The sequence below is a fragment of the Erythrolamprus reginae genome, chromosome 3, assembly GCF_031021105.1.
Source record: "Erythrolamprus reginae isolate rEryReg1 chromosome 3, rEryReg1.hap1, whole genome shotgun sequence".
Lineage (NCBI taxonomy): Eukaryota > Metazoa > Chordata > Lepidosauria > Squamata > Dipsadidae > Erythrolamprus > Erythrolamprus reginae.
Genome location: NC_091952.1, coordinates 128,816,586 through 128,830,936, shown reverse-complemented (window position 1 = coordinate 128,830,936; position 14,351 = coordinate 128,816,586). Strand labels below are relative to the sequence as shown.

Below are 14,351 nucleotides of genomic sequence, written 5' to 3'. Positions count from 1 at the left end.
AGCAGAACCACAGTGATGTCCCATGCATCCAAATGTCATTGTACAAAAGATAAAAATTACCTAAATTACAGTAAATCAATTGTGTCATGATGTGATGATGCACAATCTGCCATTTGTGTCATTTTTGTGGTGATGTGATGTGCACAGTGTCACTTGCCCCTTCTTGCTTCCTGCAGGTGGTCATGATTGTATGGTATATCTATGATATATTGTTACATTTATTCCCACATTGCTTTTAAAGTACCACAAATCCGTCAATGTAAATCTTATTTGTAAGTTATCTAAGTTGATCAGCAGTACTGTTTTAGCCAAAAAGCAGAGACAAGGCTTAAAAATATAGCTTCTCTATTTAGTATGAATCTACATAATTGGCAACAGCAGCTGAAATTCCTAGTGGGTACAACAGCAGCCAAGCCTTGGCACTAAAATGTAGGTAATAGTTTAAAAGATGAGGGAATGAGGGGTTTATATTGAATACAATTAAGTAAAATCTAGCCATACTACTTCTGGAAAATGTTTGAAGAACAGATGTAATTTGGAAGCAGGTTTTTGCCAAAAGAAATACTATACTCTTCATTCCATTCTTCCTTTTCTGCTGTTTTCAACCGATTTTCCAATGTTTTTGTCCTGAATGAAACACTATAAGTCTGTCTCAGAAATTTATCCCAAGTTGTCTCCTAAAACATGCATAAGAATATGTTAAATTGTACAAGCCGGGGCCCATTTATAGTGTAACAGGCAAGATGTATATATTGGTTATATGCCCAGACATCAGGTGCTAAGTATATGAAGAGCCCTTTTACTTGGTTATATTAACATCTATGGATTACAATAATCTTCAGATGTTATATGTATTCTTCTGTTTTTATTGTGATTCAAATTGGTTTTAAAATAATTTTTAGATTGTTTGCTACAAGAGTCACTTGTTTGAGATGGGCAGCCATATAAATAGAATAAAAAATAAATAAATTGATGTTCAGATGACTATCTAATTGCTGAAATTTATAAAATGTTACATAAGATGAATCTAGAAGATGAATTTATTAAAGATTGTATGATAAAATGGGTGAAAATTTTTGGTGACAATATACAGGGTGCGTTCCAAAAGTAATGCAATTATTTTTTTAAAGTAATTTATTGAACAGATTTGCACAAACATTTAAAATTCTTCAAAGTACTGTCCTTGGGCCTCTACACATTTTTTCCAGTGACTCTGCTATGACCGGTACATGCTCTAGAAGACTTCTTCGGGGACCTCTCACAAGGTCTTTGTCACGGCTGATTAGATCTCTTCTATGGACGAAAAATGGGTTCCTTTCATGGCTGCCTTAATCCGAGGGAACAAAAAGAAGTCTGCTGGGGCGATGTCAGGACTAGGGGGGGGGGGTGTCACCCTTGGCACCTGGTGTTTGACCAGGAAGTCACAGACTTGTAGCGCGTTGTGGCAAGGCGCGTTGTCGTGATGCAGTTGACAGGTAGCGGAGATGTCTTTTCTCATCCTGATTACCCTTTTTATCAGTCTTTCCAGCACATCCACGTAGTAGACAGCGTTAACTGTCTGTCCTTGAGGAACAAACTCCTTATGGACCACTCCTTTACTGTCAAAAAAGACAATGAGCATTGTTTACACTTTTGATTTGCTCATTTTTGCCTTTTTGGGCTTGGGGGACTGGTCGGTGTGCCACTCAGAGCTTTGGCATTTTGTTTCTGGGTCGCATTCAACAACCCAGGTTTCATCACCAGTTATGATGTTGTCCAAATAATCAGGTTCAATTTCTATATGTTGCAAAAGTTCACTTGAAATTTCCACTCGTGGGTCTTTTGGTCATCTGACAACATCTTGGGCATGAGCTTGGCACACATTTTCCTCATCGCTAAATCTTCAGTAACAATGCAAAAAACAACAGTAGATGACAAGTTCAGTTCATTGGCAATCATCTTGATACTCACTCGATGGTCAGAGTCCAACAATTGTCGAACACAAACCACATTGTTGTCAGTTTTACTGGTTGACGGCTGCCCAGAGCATTGTTCATCATGAACCTCTTCCCAACCCTCCTTAAAGGCCTTTAACCACCTCAAAACTTGTGAGTAGGACAGAGCAGAGTCCCTGTAAGCCTCACAAATCATTTTGTTAGTCTCCTCAAGAGATTTTTTCAGTTTAGCACAAAACTTAATCACATAACGTTGCTCGATCGTTGATTCCACTTTTTTCATGACACGGTCGGCACGCAGAGGTTTACAATAACTGACGTCCTGCCGCTTCCACAGCTTGGAGAGCACTGGGACCAGTTTTGCAGTGAGAGTGAATTAAATTAGTTTTTTAAAGTTTTCAACATTAGATTTCTATTTCTATTGTATTGCTGTTATGTTGTGAGCCGCCCGGAGTCTTCGGAGAGGGGCGGCATACAAATGTAATAAATTACAAAAATGACAATAAAGCTGTTATATAAGACCCCTTTATAGATTGTTACCTTGTAGAAATAGTGAAGGAGCTTATGGGTCCCACTGATCCTATAAGATCAGCGATGAAGGTTCAGATTTAAATATTGGGAAAAGAAATGACAAGCCATTCCTGTATTCTGGCCAACATAACCAAATGGACATACACAGCCAGGATAATATCAGCATGATTCTGGAAGATGAGGTCTCAAGTTGGAAAGTATCCAAAAAGCTACTGGGGAAAAGCAGAAGGCAAGTACGAGCAGCACTGGTTCTTATGTTGTGGTGGGATTAAAGCTGAAAGAACATCTAGCTACTGATGTGGCCAGAGGGAAATTAAAATTTGATACTGTAAAGATATGTATGCCATGAGCTTGCTAGAATCACAAAGTCAATCTTGTCAGATCAGAAATGTCAAGACTTAATATGAACAATCTGAAAATCAGCAAACTGAGACAAACTGCACTTGTTCACTTCAGAGAAGCCGTCAATCTTTTGTGACAGATAGGAAGATCAAAGAAGAAATGGACTGGTCAGACATAAAGGTGTATCCACACTAGTGCTTATATAGAAGTCAAACATGATTGAATAATCTCTATTCAGACTCAATGTAAGATAACATTGCAATGATGCAATATTAGAATATGAAAACATCTACAGTAACTTCAATAGCATATCAACATAATAGTAAAGAAGACATTTCATTAATTATTATTATTATTATTATTATTATTTATTAGATTTGTATGCCGCCCCTCTCCGCAGACTCGGGGCAGCTCACAACAGTGATAAAACAATATACAATGACAAATGTAATATTAAAAAGTCTAAAATAATAAATCTAACATTAAAAGTCTAAAAGCCCCATTATTTAAAAATCATACACACAAACATACCATACATAAAACTACATAGGCAAGGGGAGATATCTCAGTTCCCCCATGCCTGACGGCAGAGGTGGGTTTTAAGGAGCTTACGAAAGGCAAGGAAGGTGGGGGCAATCCTAATCTCTGAGGGGAGCTGGTTCCAGAGGGTTGGGGCCATCACAGAGAAGGCTCTTCCCCTGGGTCCCGCCAGCCGACATTGTTTAGTCGACACGACCTGGAGAAGGCCAACTCTGTGGGACCTAACCGGCCGCTGGGATTTGTGCGGCAGCAGGCAGTCTCACAGATATTCTGGTCTGGTGCCATGAAGAGTTTTATAGGTCATAACCAACACTTTGAATTGTGACCAGAAACTGATCGGCAACCAATGCAGACTGCGGAGTGTTGGTGTAACATGGGCATACCTAGGGAAACCCATGATTACTCTCGCAGCTGCATTCTGCACGATCTGGAGTTTCCGAACACTCTTCAAAGCCCATGACTGCTCTCGCAGCTGCATTCTGCACGATCTGAAGTTTCCAAACACTTTTCAAAGGTAGCCCCATGTAGAGAGCGTTACAGTAGTCAAACCTCAAGGTGATGAGGGCATGAATGACTGTGAGCAGTGACTCCTGGTCCAAGTAGGGCCGCAACTGGTGCACCAGGCGAACCTGGGAAAACGCCCCCCTTGCCACAGCCGAAAGATGGTTCTCTAATGTCAGCTGTGGATTGAGGAGGACGCCCAAGTTGCAGACCCTCTCCGAGGGGGTAAATAATTCTCCCCTCAGGGTGATGGATGGACAAACCCCTGTCCCGGGCCTGCCAGAGATCATCCATCAATGCAACCAAAGCAGTTTCCGTGCTGTAACCTGGCCTGAAACCCAACTGCTGAGAGCCTAGATAATCGGCTTCTTCCAAAGACCGCTGGAGCTGGTTGGAAGGTTGGAGACTAGATGATAGTTATTGAGTACGGCTGGGTCCAAGCAAAACTTCTTGAGGAAGTTATAGTAGACTAGACTAGAAAAGCTGGAGGTAGAAATAGCTTTTGGAATAATGGAAAAAATTGGCCTTGATGAATGAAACAAAGAAGAAAGTAGACTAATAATCTGCCAAGAAAATTCAATGTTTATACCAAATACCTCTTTTCAATAAACAGAAACTCTGCTCATAACTGGATAGAGAGTACCAAAATCAAATTCAGTATGTATTCTGCAATATTTTAATCATATATTATGTAATTAAATCAATAAATGCTTAATATTATAGTAAAATTGTCAGTCAACATCAAAGCAGCCTTACTAGAGAAGAATGCAGTAACAGTTTCTAAAGGACAGTTTCTAAAGGACAGGGTAATCAGAAATTAAGATGACTGGTTTACTAAAAAAAAAAATACAATTTTTTTAAAAAAGAGGAAATATAGCCTGGCCATAGAAATTAGAATAGAAATTATTACCTATTTTGACTTATTAAAATTAATATTGTTATTGTTCTAAATTACTTTAAAGGTCAACAGTATATCAAGATTCATTTATAATGTATATATATTCCCAGGGCCATCCATCGGTATTTATTTATTTAATTCAACTTCGATGTTGCCCAATCCCGAAGCACTCATATAAGGGCTATTTAATGTATATATAATGTATATAAAATCTATGTAGCACTTGGAATTTGCTTCAACATCAAGAGCTTCCTCACTTATGCCAGTCTTCATCATCACTGGGAGAGTATTAATTACATCAAGGAAACCCACATGGTAAGCATATTTCAAATATTATTTATTATATTTGCAATCATATCTTTCTCTGTTGGGGTTAGAATACATGTGGCTGTCAGGTGTTTTACAGTATAAGCCTACTAATTGTTAGCAGCAGAAGAGCAGCAAGTGTTTTTAAGGTCACATACAGGCAAGGATTAAGTACCATATTACAACCAACTACATACCAGTGGTGGATCGCTCCCGTTTCAGACCAGTTCTAAGAACCAGTAATGCCAGCAGCAGGAGGTTGTGACCAGCTGCCCAGGATGCTGCACATGTGCAAAAGTGTCTCATGCACGAGCGCATGCACAAACCAGTAATAAAGGGTTTTAGAACACACTATGCTACATATATCTCTTCCTATGATGCTGCTCATGTTCAAGAGCTATGATAAGTCATGTCCGTCTCACCAAGGCAAAGGTGAAACCACAGAAAAGTTTGTGCTTGACTTTGGAATAGTCAGCAATTGTAGACATTCCAGTTCCCCAAGGGCAGAATCTTTTGGCTTATGATTCTTGAATTCAGGGTAATAGTTACTCTCTCCCCACCCTCTTAGATCTTCTCTGGAAAATGCCTATTTTGAGACAGCCATTCAAAAGAACTAAAACAGCAGCATTATCCTTTGAGCCAACCCAAAGAAGGATAAAACATTTTTACTGCAAAGTGTCAAACAACTCAGGTCAACCCTGCCTGTATTTTAAAGTAGATTTCTGCAGCCTGCCTACCTTGCTTAGAATTTATTGCTCTTACTCCAGTCGCTACAGTAGCGCCTATTTATGATTTAAGAAACATGAACGTAACACTGCCAATACTTCATTTTCAGTTCCTTTTTGAAATAATGTGAGAATGGCAAGGCAGTTCCATTGTTCCTTTTTTTTCTTTTTCCACTGGTCATCATGCCTTGCTTTCCATCAAAACACATGGCAGATGCATTAGTAGTGGTTAAATTCTTTTATCCCATCCTTCTCTGAATAGGGAATTTTGGTTTATCCAGGACCTGGGGAATTGCATTTCCCCACCCCCTCCATTCTCTAATGGCTGGCTTCTGAAAATGTTTGCAGGTTCCCTGTATTTCAGACCAGGCTGTAATGTAGAAAATCACAGGACAGTTTCAAACAGTTTTGGAGATTAGAGTGAAAGCAGTGTTAGTGTGAAAGTACCCTGAATTGCGTATTCAGATTGTTGTCTCCCAAAAAGCACTTATTTGGTGCGTTTTTCAGTAAACTCCATACAGGTTATTAAAGCATCTTTATGGACTTGTGGACTTGTGGACTTTTAAAGTTGTGTGTGTGTTTGTGTGTGTAATGATATACAATATGATATGATATATGTCCAAGGGTAGGTTCCGTTTTTTGTTGCTGCTGGTTCAATGAGTATAGTGTTCCCTCGTTTATCACAGGTGTTACGTTCCAAGACCACCCATAATAAATGAAAATCCACAAAGTAGGATTTTCTGTGACATTCTGGGTAGGTGGTTGCCCGCTTCCTCCAAAAGTCCCAGGTGGGCCAGGCTTCGGCTCCTACTGTTCCAAGCCCCAAGGTAGAGGCCCATGGGAGTTGGAGTCTGGCACATCTGAAGCGATGAGGGGGAGACCATTGGCTTACGAGTCCACCTAAGCACGCTTTGCATTTCCCCCAAAGACAGTCAGGCAAGAGAGAAGGCGCCTCTCCGCCACTAACCATGTGATGCCCATGGCTGCCGCAGCCGCATCCTTGAAAGCACTCAGGCATCTGGAGGGGAAGAAAGGAGATGCCTGCCTTGCTTCCCCTCATCCCGTCCAGAGGAGAAAAGCCACCAAGGCAGAGGACGGTAAGCCTTCCGCTTCCCCCTCGGCTCCGCCACAGCCTCCTGACCCCTCGGCAGCCCTAGAATCCCATCCGCTAAGGCCTCCCCCCACCCAGCCACTCATCTGCAGTGGAATCCCACCGCCAGCTCTGGCAGACCTCGTGAGCCCCTTACCACGCATGCATACATGTATAAAATATAATATATAAAAAGCCACCATGCATCAAATCCGCGAAAGGTGAACCGCGAAGGGTGCAGTTCAGAGTGAATAGAACTTCTGTATTGCAAACTAGGCACAGGGCACAGGAAACAGATGCAGAGTAGCAATTCAATCTGCCAGGCTTCCGAAGCAGAGATCAAGGTCAGTATAACCCAGGGGCAGGCATGCATGGCCAGTTTCACACACACATAGAACGGGTTCTCTCTCAGCTTGGAATCAGTGCTACCAGTTCTAAAGAACCAGTCCAAACCGGCAGCAACCCACCACACACACACTTGTAATTTTCCATATATAGAAAGTCAGATCAGAAACATGGACTTAAAGAAAAATCTAGAATGTGAATAAAAGAAGCATCAACAAAATTGGGTCATGCCAATTGTCAGTGTCAAATGAGAGGAATGGAAGGACAAGAAGCAGATTGTAAAGCCACAAATAAATTGAATACATAATAAATAAATATATAAATACTTTATTGTCACTGTATGTTTATACACAATATACTTAGGCAACGAAAATGATACACAGAATCGTGAAAAACATTCAAAGAACTCAATAACATAGGGTCAAATACTTTCCACAGTTCTGTCTGTCACTTTCTTAACTTCTTAGTGTTAGATTTAGTGATGACTAATACAATTATTTTCTCTATATATCTGTATCCTTATGGAATAAAACTTCATTATTTCTCTCATGTTATTTGTAATGACAGCTCATACAACATATTTTTACTGGGAGAAGAAATTGCAATAGGAAATTATAATCAGAATATACCATAAACATGCTGTTAAAATGCCTTAATTTCTTTTTTATCACTACAAGATGAAAAAGTGATATACGGTACTTCATAATTCCAAAAGACATTTCCTAAAAATTGGACATTTGGAGAGACAAACAGAATGAGTCCACATGCCTGGCAGAAACTCCATGAAAAATCTGAAACTACTTCAAAAAATTATTTCCTCTATACCCCACAAAATACAGTGGTAGGCCATGTATTAAAAGTTGCTGGAAAGCAATGCATGGAATTGTTTATTTTGATTCTGCAACAGACAGCCAAATTTTACATTTAATTGCTCTGGTTAAAGAAAATATTACTGGTCTATCTAACATGGATTGAGGAAATCCAAGAAATGGAAAGATTTACACCATGTCTTTTTTGGCAGCTGACAACAATTAGAGGGGATCCCAAAATCAACTTACTGCTTTATAGAAATAAAAGGACTGAAGTAGTTGAGGAGTGATATATACAGTCAGAACAGTTTTGTGGTACAACTTTGGAGGGTTTTATAAAGCTTTAACTGTAGGTGAAGACTGGTTTTGTTAAGTACACTGGTTTTGTTTTGTACACTGGTAAAAAGCAAACTATCCATCAGTGAACGTTCAGTTGGAAATTATGGGAGATTCTCCAGCCTCTACTTCATTCTTCTCTCTTCAGCCAGTGAAAAACCTCTAAGAATCTCCCAACTTCTTTTGGGTTATATCATTTTCATAGCCAAACCTTCTATCTGCAGCATTGCATGTAATCAGTATCACAACATACCTTGTATTATAGCCATGGCAGCTGTATTAATACACTTTAATTGGCTCATTGGAGACTTTCCTTGGCCTGCGTGGATGATGGACTTCTAACTCCTCTAAGAGTTTGTGTACTTCCCTCTCCAATTATTCTGCAGCTGCAAAGAGTTCAAAAGTTTTCACTTCCAGTGTTAATTAGTCACAGTTTATGCATTAACTTTAAATAATGGTTAAAGTTAAATTTAACTGGTTAAAATTAAAGTTAAATTTAAATAGTTAAAATTTAATTAAAATGAGTCTGCTTCATGTGCCAGTGAGATGAGATAACAAATTATCAAAAACAGGACCAAACTAAACCAGTGAAGGCGAACCTTTTCCCCCTCGGGTGCCAAAAGAGTGTGGGTGCATGCTATCGTGCTTATGGAAGTGCCCACATCCATAATTCAATGCATGGGGAGGGCAAAAACAGCTCCCCCCACCCTTCAGAGACACTCTGGAGGCCAGAAACAGCCTGTTTCCCAACTTCTGGTGGGCCCAGTAGGCTCTTGTTTCACCTTCCCAAGGTTCCCAGGGCTTCCCTGGAGTTGGTAGAGTGTAAAAATGCCCTCCTCCATTCCCCTGGAGGCTCTCTGGAAGCCAAAAACACCTTCCCAGAGCCTCTGTGTGAGCCAAAAATCAGCTGGCTGCCACACACATGCACGTTGGAACTGAGCTAGGGCAGCAACTCACGTGCCTGCAGATAGGGCTCTGGGTGCCATCTACAGCACCCAAGCCATAGATTCGCCATCACTGTTCTAAACTGTTCATGGTTGTGCTAAGAGAGGATGACAGACCCACTTGTGTCTCAAGAGAGACTAGGTTCTTGTTCTGAAGTAAAATAAAACTTTTCATAATGTACAATTGCACTCTTAAATGTATGCTTCCCCATTTACAGCTGCAACTAAGAATCCATAATGTAAGCCTGAAATATAGAAATTCAAATACAGGTAGTTCTCGACTTACAACCACAATTCAGGTCAAAATTTATGTTGCTAAGTGGAATATTTGTTAAGTGAGTTTTGTCTCATTTTGCAACCTTTCTTGCTACAATGGTTAAGTGAATTACTGCAGTTGTTAAGTTATTAACACGGTTATTATGTGACTTTGGCTTCCCCATTGAGTTTGCTTGTCAAAAGGTCATCACATGACTCTGGGACCCTGCAACCATCATAAATGGTTATTGTAAATCAAAGATTACCTGTAATTATGCCATAATATTAGTTTGAGAAAATCTTCAAAAACCTTCCAACAGACAAAGAGTGAGAAAAATCTAATGGGAAGAGAGTGTCTGCATTGTAGCGATGCATTTATTATATATGACTGAGTTGTATGTTTTTTTTAATGATATGGGTTTTAGATGATTTTAAAGTATTGGATTTGTACATTGTGTATTATTGTTATGAGCCGCTCCGAGTCTTCGGAGAGGGGCGGGCATACAAATCTAATAAATTAAATTAAATTAATATTTATTTATTTATTTATTTATTTACTTACTTACTTACTTACTTATTGCATTTTTATGCCGCCCCTCTCTGAGGACTTGTGGGTGGCTTGCAACATATAATAAAACAATATATAACATTTTAGATCCAAATAATTAAATCTAAAATCTAAAAACCCAAGCCATAAAAAGCAGTCATTCCCATTCAATCAACTTTCTATTAGCACATTCATCAGCCAGAGGGCAAGAATCAAATAGCCCCAATCCTGGCGGCATAAATGAGTGTTAAGACTCTTGCAGAAGGCAAGGAGGGTGGGGGCAGTACAAATCTCTCCGGGAAACTGATTCCAGGGGCCCAGGGCCCCCACAAAGAAGGCTCTTCCCCTAGGACCCACCAACTGACATTGTCTAGTTGACGAGACCTGGAGAAGGCCAACTCTGTGGGACCTGACCAGTCACTGGGACTCGTGCGGTAGAAGGCGGTCCTGTAGGTATTCTGGCCCAATGCCGTGTAGGGCTTAATAAATTAGTTATAGAGCTTCTAGACCAATCCAATCTATCAACATAGAGATTAAAGAGATATACAATTCCTCAGCACGTAATTAGGTTTATAATCGTACAATCAGTTAAGACAACTGTTAGAATGAAGAGTTGCTAAATTAAGATGCTAGCAGTATCTGGAATATATTTGTGGAACAGAATATTTCAAATGTCATTGGAAAGTTTTTGTGACTTTCTTCTTACCTCTCATCTCTCCAAATACCGCAGAGCTAATTAGCTAGCTAGCTGGGGACTAGTCACAACATTTCCAGTCTGTTTGCTGAGTAGTATTTCATTTCAATATTTCTCATTCCCTCTATGAGTTATTTTTTAAAAAAATCTGGCACAAATATATGTGGAAATGGTTTTACAAAATTTGCAAAAGCAATCTTTAGTAGCAGAGACTTCAACAATGAATAGAATTCTCTAACATCTGTTGTTGTCCTATCATAATAGAAGAAGCTGAATTATTTGTATGTAGCCATTAATAGCGTTCCCTGTTTCTTTGGATACCTTCCAGACTTTTTTCCTCCTTTGGGGCAACTAAAACAGCACAATCTCTAGAGGAAAGCCTTTAAGCCAAATGTTTCTTCATTTGGGAAAATTCAGCAAGATGGACAAAAGCAGCTCCTTAAAAGCTCCCCATCAAAAATTGAAATTCCATTTCATAGCATAAATGTAACAAAGAACAAGATTAGGAAATTTGTGAATTATGCTAAGGATTTCTTAGATAATTTATAAAACAAAGCTTTATAGATTATGGAATGTTCCAAATATCAGTGAGCATGTAGGCAGTCCTCAACATAGGACCAGAATTGCTAAGCAAGGTGGTTGTTAATAATAATAATAGTAATAGTAATTAATAATAATAATAATAATAATAATAATAATAATAATAATAATAATTTATTAGATTTGTATGCCACCCCTCTCCGAAGTTAAGTGAATTGTACCCAATGTTATGACCTTTTTGCCATTAAACAAATCACTGCAATTGTTAAGCAAATCTAGTTTCTCCTACTGACTTTTGGAAGCCAGTTCAGAAAGTTGTAAATGCTGATCACATGAACACTGCAAGCATTTGTAATTACCAAGCACCCAAATTTTGATCACATGACTGTGGGGAAGCTGCAACAGTCATAAACATGAGGACTGGACATCAATAACCTTTTCAGTGCCATTGTAACTTCAGACAATTGCTAAATGAAAGCCTTCCTCTTTCCAAGGTCAGTAAAATGAAGACCAAAATTGTTGGGAGCAATATGCTTTTATTGTAAACTGCCCAGAGTTAGTGATGGACTCCTATGGGTACGGTCAGGTATGCAGAACCAGTAGAACAATTTTTATTTTTTATTTTTATTTTTCTTCCCTTCTAGGCTCTGGGTATGTTTTTCCTATCACAGTAAATGAGGTTGAATGTGTATAATTTTAGAAGAGTTGTGTGTGTGTATGCACATACACATACAGTTTATATAGTAATATATATTTTTGTATGGCTGTGTGTGATATGTATGTACACATATGGCATATTTACATAGAATTAAATAGTATATTTTGGATGTTCAGCAATAGTAAATAGATAGGGAAATTGTATCTCTTTGAGGTGAGGAGAGGCCAGGCACCCTAACCCTAACCCAAACCCTTGATGTGAGTGATGTTAAGTTGGCCACCTTTAAGCCAGTTGCGTGACCTTTAAGCCACCCCGATCACATGATCATCAAGCCACTCCCACCTGGTCACATGGCTAGCAAGCCACTCTCCAAAATAAGCCACTCCCACAGTGTGGTAGTAAATTTTTTTGCAGCCCTTCACTGCCCAGAGTGTGCTGTAAAGCACTATGAAGCAAGATATAGGTCTAAATGCTATTGATATTGCTATATTCCTATTCTTCTCCAAAGGCTTTGCTTGTTTTAAAAATGTTCCACTGGAAGACATAATGTACAATATTGATGTTTTCATCAGTTTTATCAGTTTTCTCTTTTGCAAACTGCACATGGTTTGGCATCATGCAGCAAATAATTCAAGCTTGGCTTTTGAAATGAAATGTGAGAATGGCCTTGGAAGAATGAGAAAGTGGACAGAGAGATGATGCTGAGGGAATGGTCCAATAAAAGGGGGAGGAGGACCCCACAACTCCAGAGTAAAAAACTTAGGAATAGAATAGAATAGAATTTTCAAGTTTTCGAGTTTTCGGAGAAGGGGAGCATACAAATCTAATAAATAGAATAGAATAGAATAGAATAGAATTTTATTATTGGCCAAGTGTGATTGGACACACAAGGAATTTGTCTCTAGTGCATATGCTCTCAGTGTACATAAAAGAAAAGATACGTCTGTCAAGAATCATAAGGTACAACACTTAATGATAGTCCGGATACAGATAAGCAATCAATCATATTAGGAACAATATTTACCTTTGCCTGCCCGCATGCGCTGAGAGGCATAGACCATTTTGATATCATTCCAAGCTTTCAGCTTCTTAAGTAGGACAACAGCTTCCTTGGTTTTTTTGTAGCCTTCAACTTTGTCTTCAACTACCAGAGAAAGTTCTGGAATCTCTTCAGTGCAGTGACCTTTAGACATGAGTAGAGCCGGGAGGGCAGAAACTGCCAGAGCAGAGCAGAGCAGATGTCACAGCACTTCTGAGTGATGTTCAGTCTGCGGTGCCAGCATTGCCAGGTTTTGGTTGGGGCGAACATGTGATCTCCATGACACATATTGCCCAAAACGTCCTGGCTAGATTGATGAGTTTCACCCCCACGAACCTTTGGAATACGAGCAACTGACCTTTCAGTACCCCAGTATTCAGCAGTGGTCTGCTGTCCTGCAAGTTCATTGATGGCATAAGGCTGCATGCTGTTTTTCTTCAAATTAGTGTGAACAAAATTCACAACGTCTGAGAGAATCAGAGCTTTGAATACAGCAGGCATAAATTGTAAGGATACAAGCAGCAAAATTACAGTCACACAGTCATTAGTGGGAGGAAATGAATGATGGGAGCGATGAGATTAATCATATTAGTAAATAGCTTGACAGTGTTGAGCAATGTTCCCTCTGATTTTTTTTCGGTGTGGGCGGAAAAGTATAGTGTCTGAGCAGCAGTCCCTTTGGGTCTGGGCGGCATAGAAGTATAAATAAACAAACAAACAAACAAACAAGAAAAAAATCCCCTTTTTTATTAAAAGAAATTAATAATAAAACAAAACCAAAATCTATTACTATTATTACTATATTCTCCTCTTTTTCTATCCCTGTCTCCTCCCCCCTTGTGTGTGTGTATGTGTGCATGCGCGTGTGTATGTGTGTGTGTGTGTTTGTGTGTGAACTCTTGAACCATTTTCAATAACAGGTGAGGGCTATTGGAAATGGTTCAAGAGTTCACACACACACACACACACACACACACACAAACGGCTGGGGTTTTTTTCCTCTGTTATTATTTGGGTGCTTTTTACCATATGCTTTAAATCAAGAGTCATTTCTCTCTCTTTCTCTTTCTCTCTCCCCCTCTTGCTCTCTCTCTCTCTTTTTCTCACTTCCTCTCTCCCTCTATGTCGCTCTGTCTGTTGCTCTCTCGCTCTCTCTCTCACTCACTCTTTCTCTCTTGCTTTCTTTCTCTTGTTCTCTCTCTTCCTATCTCTCTCTCCCCCCCCTCTTTCTCTCTCTCTCTCTCTTTCTCACTTACTTTCTCTCTTCCTCTCTCTTTCCATCTTGCTCTGTCTGTTGCTCTCTCTCTGTCAGCGAGG

At 39.5% G+C, this 14,351-nt stretch overlaps 1 pseudogene; it reads right to left on the bottom strand.

The window, feature by feature from the left end:
* Positions 1-1,776: 1,776 nt before the first annotated feature.
* Positions 1,777-13,535, bottom strand: LOC139165388 (large ribosomal subunit protein uL4 pseudogene; annotated as a pseudogene).
* Between the last annotated feature and the right edge of the window lie 816 nt (positions 13,536-14,351).